This window comes from Bos indicus, chromosome 29, assembly GCF_029378745.1.
Source record: "Bos indicus isolate NIAB-ARS_2022 breed Sahiwal x Tharparkar chromosome 29, NIAB-ARS_B.indTharparkar_mat_pri_1.0, whole genome shotgun sequence".
NCBI classification, from domain to species: domain Eukaryota; kingdom Metazoa; phylum Chordata; class Mammalia; order Artiodactyla; family Bovidae; genus Bos; species Bos indicus.
The window spans coordinates 22,555,434-22,573,113 of NC_091788.1; the positions used below are offsets into that span (position 1 = coordinate 22,555,434).

Sequence of the window (17,680 nt, forward strand, 5' to 3'; positions counted from 1 at the left end):
GATGGTATAGCACAGGTATTCTAAACTTGTCTTGGATACCATGTTTAAAACGGTGAAGCTCAGCTGGTAAGGGATGTGCCTACAAATGCAGGAGACTCCTGTTTGATTGCTGGGTAGAGAAGATCTCCTGGAGAAGGGATAGGTTATCCACTCCAGTGTTCTTGGGCTTCCCTGGTGGCTCAGACAGTAAAGAATCTGCCTGCAATGCGGGAAACCTGGGTTCCATGCCTGGATTGGGAAGATCTCCCGGAGGAGGGCATGGCAACCCACTCCAGTATTCTTGCCTGGAGAACCCCCATGAATTCTACAGTCCATGGCTTCATAAAGAGTCTGACACAACTGAGCAACCAAGCACAATATACCACCACCCCACCCCAACCTCCCCAACACCTCACACACACAAAAGAAACTACCCGTGCGTAGACAACAGCCAAGTGATGTGGATAATTTTAAATATAATTGGAAAAATTCATTTTGCACTTATTGTTGCTTTCATCTGGAAATGGTTATTTGCTCTAAAACATCTAGAAACTTAATCAGTTCTTTGGTTGTAGTAGCAGGGCAAATCATGAAGGGGAGAAAACAGATGGAAAAGTTTGGTGAAACTGAACTCTAAGCTTTTTATTTTAGTTCAATTGGGTATTGCAGTTAGCTCCATATTTCTCCTTGGGCTTCCCCATAAAAGGGGGGCGGGGAAGCCATTCCTCATTTTAAGGAGAAACGGCATCATAAAAAGGCCTACCTTACTGCTTACATATGCCTCAATAACAACAAAACATACAGAATGGATTACTGATGAATTTGACTAATCACTGTCAAAATAATATTTTTTCAAAATTTAACCAGATAGATATGAGTGTTCCTAGAGCCCCAACAAAGACCTGTTAGTTTCTAAACCTACAAAATGGAAGTAAAATCAAACATCCTTGACAATTTTTCATGATCAAAATATCACCAGCCAATAAATTAAGTATATCCAAAGCATATAATAAAAGTTTAAAAAGTTTAACACCTAGATTTTCAAAAGCTCAGATTCTCTTCTGCTATCTATATAAATTTTCTTGTCACATCATTCAACATTGATATTTTAAAAAGTGCAAAGACAATAATTTTGTTGATTAAGGGAATTTGTTAAACCCAACTTGGGACAATCAGGAGTCTTCCAGAAGCACTGGGAGAGGATCATCATCCAAATTACTCCCTTTTATGCCTCTTTCTTCCAGGTATTTTACATTTTAAATTCTCCATTATATCAGACCCTCTGTCCTTTGAGCAAAAGCCAAAAGAAAAATACGAGGAGAAATATGTATTTTCTCTCTTAGTATCTAAGAGTTGATACTGAATACTGAATAGTCTTCTGGTGACAAAAGAGAAGTAACACAAAAGATTTCTGAAGAGGCAGCAAAGTGGATTTTCATTTGATTTTTTCCACTTGATCTTTATTTTGTGTTTTTGAAAATCAAATTTCTACTTATGTATTCCAATCCGTCACTTATAAAAATCTGTCAGAAAACCTTTTTGTCCAGGAATTGTCTTGCCTTGTTCGCAACCTAAACACATTTGTGTTAGGAAATCCTAGTGACTCGATGGTAACTTCCCTCATGTGAAGGTCAAGGAAGCTAATGTCTCACCTAATGGAGTGAAAAGTGTCTAAATACATTCTTGAAACATAATGGCATAAGTGGGGATGTAAACTGATGCAACCACTATGGAAAACAGTATGGCGTTTTCTTTAAAAAACTAGAAATACATCTACCATATGAGCCTGAAATCCCACTACTAGGCATACACACTGAGAAAACCGTAATTCTAAAAGACCCATGTGCCCCAATGTTCATCACAGCAATATTTATAATAGCTAGCACACGGAAGCATCCTAGATGTCCATAGACAGATGAACGGATAAAGAAGTCGTGGTACATTTATACAATGGAATATGACTCAGCCATAAAAAGGAACAAATCTGAGTCAATTGTAATGAAGGTGGATGAACCTAGAGCCTCTTATACAGAGTGAAGTAAGTCAGAAAAACAACTATCATATATTAACATCTATCTATGGAATCTAGAAAAATGTTACTGATGAACCTAGTAGAGAATGGACTTTGGACACAGTGCGGGAAGGGAAGGGTGGGATGAATAGAGAAAGTTGCATTGACATACATATATTATCATGTTTAAAACAGATTGTTAGTAGGAAGTTGCTAAATAACACTGGGAACACCTGGCACTCTGTGATGATCTAGAGAGATGGGATGAGGGGAGGGAAGGGAGGCTCAGGAGGGGATATATATATATATATGTAAACATCATATGTACATATAGCTATACTTATACATATCTATACACACAGACAGACACATATACCCACACACACATAATTACATATATATATATATGTATAATTATGGCTGACTAGCACTGCTGTACAGCAGAAACCAACAAAAAAATTGTAAGGCAATTTTCTACAAATTAAAAAAAAAATGTTCAGTGAGTGTAAATTATTGTCTAGACAATAAAGACAATCTCAGTTCAGTTCACTTCAGTCACTCAGTTGTGTCTGACTCTTTGCGACCCCATGAATCACAGCACGCCAGGCCTCCCTGTCCATCACCAACTCCCGGAGTTCACTCAGACTCATGTCCATCAAGTCAGTGATGCCATCCAGCCATCTCATCCTCTGTCGTGCCCTTCTCCTCCTGCCCCCAATCCCTACCAGCATCAGAGTCTTTTCCAATGAGTCAACTCTTCGCCTAAGTACTGGAGTTTCAGCTTTAGCATCATTCCTTACAAAGAAATCCCAGGGCTGATCTCCTTTAGGATGGACTGGTTGGATCTCCTTGCAGTCCAAGGGACTCTAAAGAGTCTTCTCCAATACCACAGTTCAAAAGCATCAGTTCTTCAGTGTTCAGCTTTCTTCACAGTCCAACTCTCACATCCATACATGACCACAGGAAAAACCATAGCCTTGACTAGACGGACCTTTGTTGGAAAGTACTGTCTCTGCTTTTGAATATGCTATCTAGGTTGGTCATAACTTTTCTTCCAAGGAGTAAGCGTCTTTTAATTTCATGGCTGCAGTCACCATCTGCAGTGATTTTGGAGCCCCCAAAAATAAAGTGTTACACTGTTTCCACTGTTTCCCCATCTATTTCCCATGTAGTGATGGGACCAGATGCCATGATCTTCGTTTTCTGAATGTTGAGCTTTAAGCCAACTTTTTCACTCTCCTCTTTCACCTTCATCAAGAGGCTCTTTAGTTCCTCTTCACTTTCTGCCATAAGGGTGGTGTCATCTGCATATCTGAGGTTATTCATATTTCTCCTGGCAATCTTGATTCCAGCTTGTGCTTCTTCCAGCCCAGTGTTTCTCATGATGTACTCTGCATAGAAGTTAAATAAGCAGGGTGACAATATACAGCCTTGACGTACTCCTTTTCCTATTTGGAACCAGTCTGTTGTTCCATGTCCAGTTCTAACTTTTGCTTCCTAACCTGCATACAAATTTCTCAAGAGGCAGGTCAGGTGGTCTGGTATTCCCATCTCTTTCAGAATTTTCCAGTTTATTGTGATCCACATAGTCAAAGGCTTTGGCATAGTCAATAAAGCAGAAATAGATGTTTTTCTGGAACTCTCTTGCTTTTTCCATGATCCAGCGGATGTTGGCAATTTGATCTCTGGTTCCTCTGCCTTTTCTAAAACCAGCTTGAACATCTGGAAGTTCACGGTTCACGTATTGCTGAAGCCTGGCTTGGAGAATTTTGAGCATTACTTTACTAGCGTGTGAGATGAGTGCAATTGTCCGTAGTTTGAGCACTCTTTGGCATTGCCTAAAGACAATCTAGTTAATAAAACTAAAGACAATCTAGTTAATAAGAAAAACTAAAGACAATCTAGTTAATAATAAAAAAAAAGTCAAACCAAATTTAAAGAAAACAAACTTTTTTTTCCTCTTTAAGTTATCACAGTTTTGGAGACTCTAATATTGAGAATTCCTGGGTTACTGTGTGTTTCAGGTGTCTGAACTTTCAATGTTGTCTTGAACAGGAACCATGCCTTTTCTCTAAATGTAAGTATATATGCATATGAGTGTATATATACATATATGTTTAAAGTGATCAATACAATTATTTTTTTTTCCTTATTTATAGGCTAACTTCCCCTCACTCCTCAACCCCAACTCCCCACTCATGGAAATAATTACATTCACTTATTCTAAAAAGTGGGACAAACCTTCAATACATGATGGAGATTACCGAGAATTTTGAAATAAGTTAAATAATGTGGGAAGAGACACTGGATTAAAGTAAAATAAATTTCCAAAGGTGACCAAGACGTTCTCCCATCCATGAATAGCTTCAAAAGGGCACTTAAAGATGACAAGTGATAGCTTTAGATGTAAGAAAAATGATACAGAAAGCAGCATAAAGACATGCAATGGTGCTGAAGAAATGTAATAAGTGGATGATTCACTAACTTAAAGCAATGTAATAAGTGAAAACATTTATTTATGTTTTATTGAAATAATTTATTAGGGCTGCAAAATATATTTGCCTACCTAGCTAGTGTCTTGGCCTGTGATATAGGCCTTCAATTGCTTTACATTGAAATAAAATTTTTCAAATGTCAAAAGACAAACAAAGTGGATTTTATAAGTCCTACTATGAAAATTACAAATACTGTTAGGGATAAAAAGTCAATGCTATTACTTTTCATCACTGTTCATATATAAAGCTACAAAGGATAAATTAAATGGGAGAAATTTCTCAGGAAAAGTTTAAGATTTACTATCAGTTTGATATGCAACTTACTCTCAATGGAGAACTTTAAACTTTATAAGTATAACACAACAGTAGCACAGATATCCGTTCCCTACTGGGCAAAACCCATATTTTTGCAAAATGTGTGTTATATATGAGCATATGTCTTCTAATTTTTACACAGGGGATAGACTGAAATCATTTCATGAAATATATCATGTATCTTGTCTAGTTTAAAAATATCCTATGCAATATATACAGTTATGTGATTCTTCTTGTGTAGGTCAGAGTTGTGTTTTTTATTTTTCCAAATATTTGTGTGGTTTGTTTCTATTAAATCTTTTATTAAAATATCATGCTATCCTAATTGAAAGAAGTTTGAATTTAATGTCTAAATGAAATATTTTTATAACTTTGTTTTTTTTACACCGCTTTCATCTCCAGCATCTTAAATACCATTAAGCCTTAGAGTAAGCGCTCAATAAATAATTGCTGAATGGACAGATGACCATTATAGAAGAAGCCAATCTGTTAGGAGGCTTACTAGTTAATTGGTTAGATTTTTATATATTGTTTTGAATTTAGTAGTTTGGAACTGGAATAGAAAAAACTAATGTTAAAATAACATTATAAATGATGGTTTCATTTCCAAGTTCAAATCATTTCACCTGGTTAAATGCAAGTAGATTTCAGTAAAACAGATGCATGCCTCTGTGCCAGGTTTATAAATGAGGTCAGTCTATGTCACCTGTCACTTCATTAAAAACCAAGGTTGATTTGGGCTCAAGGTTTAATCATAACCAATACTATGAGTGAGTGAAAAGTAATAGAAAATATTACTACTTCAGGGGCTTTCAAAAAAAATTTTTTTTTTTTTAACCATGATCCACAATAAGAAATACATTATGGAACAGACATATGAAACCACACTCAGAACACAACCAAAACATGTTTCACAAAACAGTACTTACCTTCCCCAATTAATGCACTCTGATATTTTTCTGTTTGGTTTTAATCTTTTCTGTGCCATTCAGTTGAAAAGAAATGCTGCTGTGGAGCTACTAAATTTATTTCACAACCCACAGTTTGAAAAAAAAATATCTGACTTAAAAACTAAGCTGAGGAGAAAATCAATCAAAATTGAGGTAGAACATCAATGAACAGATGGTTTCATTATAAAGAACAGAACAGATGTGCATACATATATTCTCAGCAGTAGACGACATGATGTAATATCCGTCACAATATCCCCAACACTGTACACCTCACACCTCCATGCCTTTGCTCATGCTGACTCAAATGATCTTTACCTTTTACTTTCTCCCTTTGAAGAAATCAGATTTCTTCTTCCATGAAGATCAGCTTAATCATCACCCTCTTTGTGGTTCTCTTGATTTCCCTGGCAGAATGTTGCTGTGCCTCTGGGTCCAGGGCTCTGGGATATTTTCTATTTCTTTTATACCTCATTGAGGATGTAGTATCGTGATTGTGTTCTTATGCACCTATCTCCTGTACTAAATTGTAAGTCCCTAGAGAGCAGGAACTCCCTAGGGTTGATGAGGTTCAAGCAGGTTGATGAGACAGAAGGGGGAACTGTGCCCATCAAAAGGGAACTAAATGGAAATCCCAATGTAAAGATGGCAACAGCTATTAATTTTGCATCATTGTGGATAGACACATTTACATTATAAATGAAATTTTCCTGTCACATTTCTTGGGACTCTACTGCAAGTAGACATTGGTACAGTTATCCATTTGTTTTTTAACCCTGATAATTATAAATTTAGGATGGCAACAGCTATTAATTTTGCATCATTGTGGATAGACACATTTACATTATAAATGAAATTTTCCTGTCACATTTCTTGGGACTCTACTGCAAGTAGACATTGGTATAGTTATCCATTTGTTTTTTAACCCTGATAATTATAAATTTAGGATGACAAGTTTTCCTCCCCTTATAATGGGGTTACTGTGTCATTTAAGCTGAAAATATTGTAAGTTACTTTAATATACCTAACCTACCAAATGTCATAGCTTAGCCTAACCTATGGGAGAAGGCAATGGCACCCCACTCCAGTACTGTTGCCCGGAAAATCCCATGGATGGAGGAGTCTGGTAGGCTGCAGTCCATGGGGTCGCTAAGAGTCAGACATTACTGAGCGACTTCACTTTCACTTTCCACTTTCATGCATTGGAGAAGGAAATGGCAACCCACTCCAGTGTTCTTGCCTGGAAAATCCCATGGACAGAGAAGCCTGGTAAGCTGCAGTCCATGGGGTCGCACAGAGTTGGACACGACTGAATTGACTTAGCAGCAGCAGCAGCCTAACCTATATTAAACACGCGCAGAACACTTACATTAGCTTATAGTTGGACAAAATCATCTAACACAAAGCCTATTTTATAATGCAGTATTGAAAATCTCATGAAATTTATCAACGACTGTGCTAAAAGTGAAAAACAGAATGGTTGCATGGGTACAGGATGGTTGTGATTGTATCAGTTGTTTACACGGAGGTCACATGACTGACGAGGAGCTGTGGCTGCCCCGCATCGTGAGAGAGTAACAGAATATCACCAGCCTGGGAAAATATAAAAATTCAACATTTGAAGCCTGCTTTCTACTGAATGCATTTTGCTTTGGCACCATCTTAAAATCAAAAAATCATAAGTTGAACCATCCTAAGCTGAGGACCATCTGTATTTTGTTGAAAGATGAGAAAACTTGCTGAAACTTCCATTACTGAGACTGTAACTTACACAAACATGGAATCTTTGCTACTGCTGATTTATATGAAACAGAGAAATGAGTCGTAAACTTATCAAAGGACTTTCCTAGTACCAAAGAGTAGAGTGAGCAACAAGCCAAGAAGATAGTACATCTAAATCGAAGTGAATGAACTGTGCAGGAAAGGGTCAGGGTCACAGGGCTTCTCTTGGCATCAGGAACTGGTGCCCTCCTGCTGTTACCACCATAGCCACATGGACTCTCAAGCCATTTGCAAAGAGATTTCAGTGACCATTATTCCCACTGAAGCTGCCGAGGAACAGACATACTAATTGTGCTAATAATTGTCACTGCAGTTAAAATAATAACCAAGTCCAGATTTGGAGACAGACAGGTCAGGTTCTAACTTCTTCACTTGCTGAAAACCACAGCAAATTACTTAACCTTTCTATCGATTTCCACATCTGTGAAGTGGAGTTAACAAATAGCCCCTCTCATAGGCATTAGTTGAACATTATATCAGATCAGATCAGATCAGATCAGTCGCTCAGTCGTGTCCAACTCTTTGCGATCCCATGAATCGCAGCACACCAGGCCTCCCTGTCCATCACCAACACCCGGAGTTCACTCAGACTCACGTCCATCGAGTCAGTGATGCCATCCAGCCATCTCATCCTCTGTCGTCCCCTTCTCCTCTTGCCCCCAATCCCTCCCAGCATCAAAGTCTTTTCCAATGAGTCAACTCTTCGCATGAGTTGATCAAAGTACTAGAGTTTCAGCTTCAGCATCATTCCTTCCAAAGAAATCCTAGGGCTGATCCCCTTCAGAATGGACTGGATGGATCTCCTTGCAGTCCAAGGGACTCTCAAGAGTCTTCTCCAACACCACAGTTCAAAAGCATCAATTCTTCGGCACTCAGCTTTCTTCACAGTCCAACTCTCACATCCATACATGACCACCGGAGAAACCATAACCTTGACTAGATAGACCTTTGTTGGCAAAGTAATGTCTCTGCTTTTGAATATGCTATCTAGGTTGGTCATAACTTTCCTTCCAAGGACTAAGCGCCTTTTAATTTCATGGCTGCAGTCACCATCTGTAGTGATTTTGGAGCCCAGAAAAATAAAGTCTGACACTGTTTCCACTGTTTTCCACATCTATTTGCCATGAAGTGATGGGACCAGATACCATGATCTTCGTTTTCTGAATGTTGAGCTTCAAGCCAACTTTTTCACTCTCCACTTTCACTTTCATCAAGAGGCTCTTTAGTTCCTCTTCACTTTCTGCCATAAGAGTGGTGTCATCTGCATATTTGAGGTGATTGATATTTCTCCCGGCAATCTTGATTCCAGCTTATGCTTCTTCCAGCTCAGCGTTTCTCATGATGTACTCTGCATAGAAGTTAAATAAACAGGGTGACAATATACAGCCTTGACGAACTCCTTTTCCTATTTGGAACCAGTCTGTTGTTCCATGTCCAGTTCTAACTGTTGCTTCCTGACCTGCATACAGATTTCTCAAGAGGCAGATCAGGTGGTCTGGTATTCCCATCTCTTTCAGAATTTTCCACAGTTTATTGTGATCCACATAGTCAAAGGCTTTGGCATAGTCAATAAAGCAGAAATAGATGCTTTTCTGGAACTCTCTTGCTTTTTCCATGATCCAGGAGATGTTGGCAATTTGATCTCTGGTTCCTCTGCCTTTTCTAAAACCAGCTTGAACATCAGGAAGTTCACGGTTCACATATTGCTGAAGCCTGGCTTGGAGAATTTTGAGCATTACTTTACTAGTGTGTGAGATGAGTGCAATTGTGCGGTAGTTTGAGCATTCTTGAACATTATATAAAATAATAATAATACATGTAAAATAGTTTGGTAGTGGTAGTAGAGTCGCCAAGTCATGTCTGACTCTAGTGACCCCATGGACTACAGCTCCTCTGTCCATGGGATTTTCCAGGCAAGAATATTGGAATGGGTTGCCATTTCCTCCTGAAGGATACCTCAAACCTGGGTCTCCTGCAATACAGCTGTACTCTTTACTGACTGAGCCACCAGGGAAGCCAAAAATATTTAGTTTACTGTCTGACATATTGCAAGTGTGACATTAAGGCTATGTCCTCAGTCATGTCCATCTCTTTGTGACCCTATGGACTGTAGCCTGTCAGATCCAGGTTCCACTGTCCATGGGATTCTTCAGGCAAGATTATTGGAGTAGGTTGCCATTTTCTCCTTCAGGGTATCTTCCCAACCCAGGAATTGAACCTGTGTCTCCTGAATCTCCTGCATTGGCAGGTGGATTCTTTACCACTGAGTCACCTGAGAAGCTCAGAAAAAAAAGCTAGGTATTTTATTATTAACCAAGGAACTAAATCATCTTATTGACTCATTATAAAGAATTCTCTGGGATAAAGAAGTTATCATCATTAAAAATAGAGAAGATCAGAGAATTTTATGTATCCTTTCTCTGAAGATGACATTACATTATACACCCTTTAGAAATCCATATTTGGACATTCATTATTTAATCATCCATTCTTCTATCTCCTCTGTGTAATTTTTCTATATAGATGAAGTTGCAGGATCAGATCACAGGTTAATAGGAAAAATGAGCCATTAAACCATACAAGTAGGAGTCAGATTCATGTCTGAGTTTGACTGGTTTGAAGGTCTGGGTTCATTTCCCTCCTTCCTCCCTCCCTTTTTTCATTTCTTTCTTTCTTCCTTCTATCCTTGCTTTCTTTTCTCGTTCTTTATAAGGAGGGAGAAGAGTCTACACATTAACTGAATTTATGTTCAAATGTTTGAAAGTAATAATAAAATACTCTGAAAAAAAAAGTCGAATCATTTTTTAAAAGAGGATACTGTTTCTGTTGGGCTTCCCTGGTGTCTCAGTTGGTAAAGAATTTGCCTGTATTACAGGTGACCTGGGGTTTGAGCCCAGGGTCAGGAAGATCCCCTGGTAAAGGGAATGGCTACCCACTCTAGTATTCTTGCCTGGAGAATTCCATGGACAGAGGAACCTGGTGGGCTCCCCTGTGATCTCCTGAGATCATGGGATCACAAAGAGTCAGACACGGCTGAACAACTAACTCACATTGTTTCTGTCAGGTATCCTAACTCAGCTAGAGGTTCCACATCACATAGAATTAAGCCAAATCCCTTATAGCAGTATGAGAAAGAACTCACACAAAGAACACAGCAGGAGACACTGAGAAAAGGCTTTTGAGTAGGAAAAGTGAAGAGAAGGTTTCAAACTCTGCACAAAATTATCTCATCTTTTGGAATTAGCTGTAGGAGAGGACAGATGGGAGTCTAGGCAGACAGCTATTTAATTGGCTCCTGCGACCTAAACAGACTAAATAGCCTAGAGACTGAAAGACACATATTAAATAGAATTGGCTTATACGATTATGGATGCTGACATCCCAAGATCTGCAGGGTGAGCTGGCAAATCTGGAGTCCCAGGAAAGCTAATGATGCAGTTCCAGTCTGAAGACCAGCAGTTTCTTCAAGAGCCAGGAAGAGCAAGGTCTCAATTTGATTCTGAAGGCAGGAAAAGGGTAATATTCCAGTTCAAAGTCCAGTCAGGTAGGAGAAATTCTCACTTACTCTGAGGAGATTCAGGCTTTTTGATTCTATTCATGCCTTCAACTGATTGGATAAAGCCCACCCACATTAGGGAGGACAATCTGCTTTACTCAGTCTACCAACTGAAATGTTGATCTCATTCAAAGGGCCACTAGAATAATGTCTGACTAAATATCTGGGCACCCTGTGACCCAGTCAGAATGACACATAAAATTAACCATCACAGGGGAAATAGATGGAAAGAAGCATTGGTGCTGATTTAAATATTCTAATCCTTGATTCTCAGCAATCTAAATTCCATCATGTTCCATGCAAATTAAGATGCTAGGATGAAAATAATCATGTATTAACTTGAAAAGAAAAAGAAAAAAAAATGAAAGTAGTATTTCACTGTGGTGGTTTAGTTGCTAAGTCGTGTCCAACTCTTGTGACCTCATCTACTACAGCTTGCTGGCTCCTCTGCCCGTGGATTCTCCAGGCAAGAATACTGGAGTGGGTTGCCATTTCCTTCTCCAGGGGATCTTCTTGACCCAGGAATTGAACTCGGGTCTCCTGCATTGCAGGTAGATTCTTTATCGACTGAGCTATGAGGAAAGCCAATATTTCACTATGTTCTAGTTGAAATGAAGTATGATGACTTGAGTTCTGACATATACTTTCAGTACATGTTTAAGCACCAAAAGATGTTAATGAATACAAAATAAATGTAAATATTCAACTAATCTTGCAATATAACAAATGTGCATGCATGCGGATATGCTCAGCACTGTCCAACTCTTTACAGTCCCATCAACTGTAGCCCCCCAAACTCCTCTGTCCATGGAATTTTCCAGGCAAGTATCCTGGAGTAGGTTGCATTTCCTTCTCCAACATAACAAATGTAGCCACTGTTCATTTACATATATTAACTAGGATTTTTATCTCTTTACATACATTGAATAGAAAGTCAATATTATATCTTGTATCTCTTTACATATGTTGAATAGAAAATCAAGAAGAATCTTTTTTCTGAAACATCTTTCCCTTTAAAGTATCATTTATTCTGCTAGCAACAAATTAATGAGGCATGCCTTGTTTTTTTCTGAGGCAAAGTCCCTAACTGCATAGAACTTATATTTTCCCAAAGACAGAAATTAAACAAATAATCCAATAAAACTAATATACAACATATCAAGTGACAATAGATGGGCTCTGCAGAAAAATAAAGTATGGGGTAAACGTGATGGAAATTGCTGAGAAATGGCAGATGTTATAGGTGGTCATGGAAGGCCTCACTGGTAAAGTGACATCTGAGCCGAAACCCAAAGGAAGTAAGTGCACTATGCAGATTCCCTAAGGACCACTGCAGACAGAGGAACAGCCAGTGCAAAGTCAGAGGCAGGGGAATGCTGCAAATCAAATGTTCCAGAAAATCAAAAAGGCTCCTATGGCAGAGATGAGTAAAGGGTGAGTAGAAGGAAAAGTCAGAGAGATTAGGGGGAGGGCAGTGGTCCAGATCCCATAGGGCCTTGTAAAGAACTCGCCTTTCTCTCAGCATTTGAACAGAGTGACGTGATCAGATTTACAGTTTAAAGCTGTCACTCACTCCTGGGTAGAGAACAGACTGCAGGAAGACTTTGATTAAGTTCCGGGAAAATGGTTTAATATCTATTGTAATAATCCAGGTGCGAGGTAATGGTGACTTGGACTTAGAGTAAGGAATCGAATCCTGGATATCTTTTGAATGGTTATTCTTTTCTCTTTGCTTCACACTCTTTTCTCTCAGTTTAAACATTTTGTAATGAAGATGAATTATGTCAGCATCAAATCCCAGTCTACAATACATCACGCATGACATATTCCACTATGAATTTATTTATGACTTAAATTTTATCAGTGATGGATGACGAGGCAGTGTGCTAAACAGACAATGAGGACCCCTAAATTTTTTCTGTAAGGAATGCTGTAGTTTACTGAAGTGGAAAAGACTTTGGAAGAAGTCATCTTGTTTTGTTTTGCCTTATCTTGTTTTGAGTGGGGTGGAAACTAGGTTTCTAGTTTTGCATAAATTTGATATTGCTATTTGATATTCAAAGGAAGCTCTTGTGTGGTCAGTGGAGCCCAGTAAGAGTGTGAATCAAAAACAACGGAGTCTTTTAAAGGCAAATGTTATGTATACACACAAGTATTCAGTTTCTATTCCTCCTCCTTACAAATACATCAGATTATATAAAGGCTCTCACCTACAAGACTGGGGAATTGCTGAACACAAGTAAAAATATTCTCATTTCTAATTGTTTAGTTACCAATTGTTTTAGAACTCTTGGGGAGACCTAGTTCATTCCTACATTGTGATTTTAAATCTTCATAAAATGTTTTAGGAATAATGGATGATTATGGACCAAGGTATAAGGCTCACATGATTGGCTGCTGCATTTGACAACCAATGCCTTGGGGAAGAAAGAGTGTGAAGAAACAGTAGTCGTGACCTAGAGGTTAAGAAAGAAAATAAGCTCATAAAGAATTTGTGATTCAGGAGATAACCTGCTTTTTTCTTCCCTACAGCTTTCTCTGTTCTTCTTTCCCTTCTTTATATTTAGAGTGTATCTGCTCTCTTTGTGTGCATGTGTGTGTATGTGACACAGGAGCCTGGCAGGCTACAGTCCACGGGGTCGCAAAGAGTCGGACATGATTGAGTGACTGAGCACACACACACATGGATATGCTCATTTCCCTTTCTGGTCCAAGAAAATATACCATAGTGGCAATTGACTGTTTTTATGCTGTCTTGACCCAGTTTCCAGGCTCTGGGTTGAGAGTCTGGTCAGTTCCCCTCTGAGCAGCCAATTACATGTGCACCCTGATCACTTCCCTTATTGGGCTCACATACTCTGAACCACAGTGGACTTGCCCTAATCTTCATGGGGCCAGGAATCAGAACCTGGGAGATCCCCTCGCCAATACCCTGGGGGTCCACAAAAGATTTCAAATGAGCCAGTTCACAGGGAGCAAAAACTAACTCAGCCCAGCAGTTTGCCATACAGAGGCTGCCCGCTACAGCTCCAGCTTGCTGGCACCCTGTGCCAGGATAAAACTGCTTCTGTGGCTCTGCCTGGCAGCCTTCTCTCGCTTGGAGCTGCAACAAAGGATTCTAACTTTCGTCTATCCAAGGGTCAAGGTGTTTTGATGTGTCCTGCCATGAAAAGAATCCTTACGTTTTATAAAAACAAGAAAAAAGGGATGGAGAACTCTGTTTTTATCCTCACTACTTCCCTTTCTTCACATCTACACTCCTAGAATTCCTCTCCTCTTAAATAATTTCTAGATTTTTTCTACTTCCTGTCCTTTCTCTTAAAATGTTCCTTCCGTCTATCTCCTATCTGTATTTCCTCACTATAGAAAAACAACAATCATAAGCCCCTGTGCTCATGAATTTCTGTAATTTATTTCAGAATACATTGTCAAAGTTACAACTAAAAAAGAAGACATGAGTTATTAAAACCTTACTAGGGTAAAAATAAAAATGAAGATGTTGGGCATTAAAGCTTGGAAGTGCTATAACACACACGTGCACACATACACACACACATACAATAGTGACAGACATCATTAGTGGGAGAGTAATAAGCAATACCTTTGCATGATATCCATTGTAACTTGAACTACCTTGGACTATTTCCACCAAAAGCCATTTTCTCTAGCTTATAACACTTATGGCTTATGAATAAAGCGTGGAGATGGTTTTCATTTGTTAATACTGTTTTACCCTTTGTTGTGGATTTGTCAAAGCATAAAATTTACTTCTAGATGCTTTTTAAGTTTTTTTTTTTTTAATTCCAGTCATTCTTTATAGTTTACCTGGTTTACACATTTCTTTTTTTCCTCCAATATATGAATATCCTTTTTACATTCAATTTCTCCTTTATACAATTCTGTTTTATTTTTTCGTCCCTATTTTTCCCCCACATCAATCTTCTTTGCATCATCAGATAACATTTTCAGTGTTCTATGCCTAAGGCAGATCTTCTTAATTGGTGCTAGTGTCTGTCATGTACTGAATTAAGAACAATAGCGAAGGCAGTTACCCAACTCTTCTCATTAATGACATGTGTTGCTGCAATTCACAAGATGATGGTAAACTTGAAGTTTCAGAAAATACAGCCAAGTTTCTGCTAAGTCGCTTCAGTTGTGTCCAACTCTGTGCGACCCCATAGACGGCAGCCCACCAGGCTCCCCCGTCCCTAGGAGTCTCCAGGCAAGAACACTGGAGTGGATTGCCATTTCCTTCTCCAATGCATGAAAGTGAAAAGTGAAAGTGAAGTCGCTCAATCGCGTTCGACTCTTAACAACCCCATGGACTGCAGCCTACCAGGCTCTCCATCCATGAGATTTTCCAGGCAAGAGTATTGGAGTGGGGTGCCATTGCCTTCTTCAACAGCCAAGTTTAAGAACCCAAAAATCTAAAACCAGAATCAGAAGAGACATCAGCAACTAGTGTACGCTATGGTTTTATAGTTTGTAGAAAGTATAGATGGCGATTGAAATACAAATTTCTAATTTGTTTTCAAACATTTTTAGTTTCTTGTTCATGAACAAATTTGATCCGCAGTTTTATTCAGATAATAGGACACTAAGACAGAAGGTAGATGAGTAACCGCCACCCCCACCCACGCCAGAGAAAAGCAATTGGAGACTCATTCCCTATGGATCTAAACTCCATGATGAGACTGGCAGGACAATTAAGGGAAAAGGCTGGGCCCTGCCTATATCACACATTTCCTCTTCTCAAAGTCAGGAGACCGCCTAGACTACACGTGCACAGAAAGGCTCCTCGGAGACCAAAGGTGAGTGATGTCAAAGGATGTTCTCTGCCCATATGTCTTTTGGGTAAAATCCATCCTGGCTAAAGAGATGCATACACACATGTGGGAGGATCCTGAGGTGTGCCAAATATGGACTGTGAAACAGGAAAATCAGAACGATTGGCCAAAGGAAATTCAGAAGAAATGCCCCATAAAAGCAATTCAAACCACTAGGAGGATGCAACTCAATGACCTCTCTCTCCCTGAGTCCACCCATGTCTATCCACATGTTGTAACTTTTTCCCTCTTAATAAATAGTTTACTTGCTTCACTACTGTCCCTCTTTGTAGGAATTCTTTCCTGCAAAGCCGAAGGGCCAGGGCCCTTGTCACTGACCACTGGTCTAATGGCTACCATCCGGTGCTTTCACCGCCACGACCCAGCCCAATCTCCGCTGGGAACCCAAGCCCGCTCCAAGCCACTGCAGGCCAAGGCCACCCTAGATCAACACCTCGTAAAGATATTTTTACCATCTAGTAAATAAAAATATTTCTATGAAACGAGAAGAAAGTATGATCCAAGGAGCACAAGAAATACAAAGATATACTAGAGGCATGATGTTTACATAATACTCTTCTTCAGAATTATTAATTTATTGTAATTATTAATTAATGTAAAATCTCATACACTCAGTCTTAAGTATTACACTAATTTTGCTAATTTCAGTAGTTAGTCTTAAAGAGACATGGAAGGTAAGGAAATACAGCTAGGCTCTGTACCAAAAAAGTATATGATTTACATCTTATGGTTTGGTTTCTTTGCTGAACCAGCAGAGGCGGCATTTATGAGACCTGCCAGAACGTAAATTAATTTTTTCAATGAAGCGGAGTTTATAAGTGGAACCAAATTATATATGAGAACTATACAGATGTCTCCGTAAATAGAGACAGTCATTTTTTCTAAAACAAATGCCAATTTCCACAATTTGGGGAGCTTATGATTTCAACAAAATACAGTAATTTTTTATTTTATTCTTGCTTTCAATTATGGAATTAAAGAATGGGTGGAGACTCTAGTATGTTTTTGGAATGCTTCTTGCCATGTCATAAACTTATCTCAGAAGGTTTCCTATATACTTTTTTAACTATTAGGAAAATATTAAGTACTTAAGTTGAGTACTATGGGACTACAAAGACGAATCAGACAAACTATTTCCCTTGAAGAATCTTCCTTGGGTGAAGGAAACAGACAAATGAAGACTTAGGTTAAGGCAGATGCTGCTGCTGCTGCTGCTAAGTCGCTTCAGTCATGTCCGACTCTGTACAACCCCATAGACGGCAGCCCACCAGGCTCCCCCGTCCCTGGGATTCTCCAGGCAAGAACACTGGAGTGGGGTGCCATTGCCTTCTCCAATACATGAAAGTGAAAAGTGAAAGTGAAGTCGCTCAGTCGTGTCCGACCCTCAGCGACCCCATGGACTGCAGCCTTCCAGGCTCCTCCATCCATGGGATTTTCCAGGCAAGAGTACTGGAGTGGGGTGCCATTGCCTTCTCCGAAGGCAGATTCTAGAGAAGAGCAAACAGAAGCAAGATCAGCGTTGTCTCTGGAATCAGGGTAAGTGTAGTTGTAATAAGGGTGACCCTAGAGGATAACGTTGGAGAAGGAAATGGCAACCCACTCCAGTATTCTTGCCTGGAAAATTCCATGGACGGTGGAACCTGGTAGCCTACAGTCCATGGGGTCGCAAAGAGTCGGACACGACTGAGGGACTTCACTTCACTTAGAGGATAAGGTAGACGAATTGAATCCACACATGGAGGTGT

The 17,680-nt window shown here is 39.3% G+C and overlaps 1 protein-coding gene across 2 annotated transcripts in view; it reads right to left on the minus strand.

Moving 5' to 3' along the window:
* The window catches only part of GAS2 (growth arrest specific 2), a 180,492-nt gene that overhangs the window by 148,895 nt on the left and 13,917 nt on the right, over window positions 1-17,680 (minus strand). The gene's annotated exons all lie outside the window — the stretch shown is intronic.